Below are 1,523 nucleotides of genomic sequence, written 5' to 3'. Positions count from 1 at the left end.
GGACTGTGTGTGATGTACTAATGCAGCTTGGTTTTTCAGTCTGAAGTGTGCACATACATACACACATGTGCAAATAAGCAAAAATATCCCAAATTAGAATGAATGGCTATTTATTCATAGCTTTCCCATAGTAAAGAAATCAGCCACAATTATTTAAATTTGACTGACACCTCATTCTCTTTGCTCTTCAGCGTTAGCTGTCACTGAGGCTGTTCAATTTTTAAACTCCCAGGATCCAAATCCACTGCCATGTCCTCTGAAGAAGGGAAACTCTTTATGGGAGGTCTCAATTTCAACACCGATGAGCAGGCGTTGGAAGACCATTTCAGCAGCTTCGGACCGATTGCTGCGGTGGTGGTGGTGAAGGCCCGAGAGACTCAGCGATCCCGGGGTTTTGGCTTTATCATCTTTACCAATCCAGAGCATGCTTCAGATGCCATGCGAGCCATGAATAGAGAGTCCCTGGATGGTCGCCAGATCCGTGTGGATCATGCAGGCAAATCAGCCCGGGGAACCAGAAGGGGTGCCTTTGTTGCTCATGGGCGTGGCCGCAGCTACTCTAGAGGAGGTGGGGACCAGGGCTATGGGAGTAGCAGGTCTGACAGACGGCCTGGAGGATACAGATATGGATATGGAAGGTCCAGAGATTATAGTGGCAGAAACCAGGGTGGTTATGACCGCTATTCTGGAGGAAATTACAGAGACAATTACGACAACTGAAATGAGGCATGCACATATAATGTAGATACACAAGGAATAAAAATTCTTCTGATCCAGGATCGTCCTTCCAGATGGCTTTATTTATAAAAGATTTTCGGAGCTGCACTGAAACATCTTTGTTTTAGTACATCAACCTCTATTTTTTTTTAATTAAGCTCCCAGGGTAGCCTGTTAAAGATCTTTTAGTAAACTCCATGTTTTTGTTGTTGTTGGTGGTGGTGGTTTTTTGTTGTTTTTTTTTTAACGTTAGTTTACATGAGAGAACTTTATTCCATCGTATATCATTTCATTGCCATGGTTCCAATCCCCTCCATGCATCATCTTCCGACCAAAGGGTATATCCTAGAAACCCGTCCTCCACACTTTTCCCCACTCCCCACCCCCCAGTCTTTGGCCCACAGTCCCTCTCCCTCTCTGGATCCAAAGTCCCCAGCGGCTTCATCACTCCACGTCATCGTCTTTGTCTCCATCTCAGGCATCCCTGCTTCTCTGGGTAGGGTCCTGCTCTTGGCTCTTCTCCCTTGGTGGTCCCAGAGACCTTTGCTCCTAGACTGGAGAAATAATCACTCCCTTCCTTGCTACAAAACGTCTACCTTTGCATTTCCAACCATCACAATCCGTCTTGATAACCATTATTCACTACAGTATCGTGAGTAACCCATCTGTATTTCATTTCATCAGCTCCACCTAGACAGATTGGATAGTACTCACTGGTGATTCTGCCTTCCTCCATGCCCCCTAGCTCTAGGTTCCCTCTTGAAGGCTTGTAAGCCAGTCACTTCTTGCCTTTGTATTCCCCCCTC

General features: G+C 46.0%; 1 pseudogene; it reads left to right on the top strand.

Moving 5' to 3' along the window:
• The first annotated feature begins 249 nt into the window (after nucleotides 1–249).
• Nucleotides 250–720, top strand: LOC102827769 (annotated as a pseudogene).
• Nucleotides 721–1,523: the final 803 nt, after the last annotated feature.

The sequence above is a fragment of the Chrysochloris asiatica genome, unplaced genomic scaffold (genome assembly GCF_000296735.1).
Source record: "Chrysochloris asiatica unplaced genomic scaffold, ChrAsi1.0 scaffold00051, whole genome shotgun sequence".
In the NCBI taxonomy this organism is placed as follows: domain Eukaryota; kingdom Metazoa; phylum Chordata; class Mammalia; order Afrosoricida; family Chrysochloridae; genus Chrysochloris; species Chrysochloris asiatica.
This window is presented reverse-complemented; position numbering and strand designations above follow the sequence as displayed.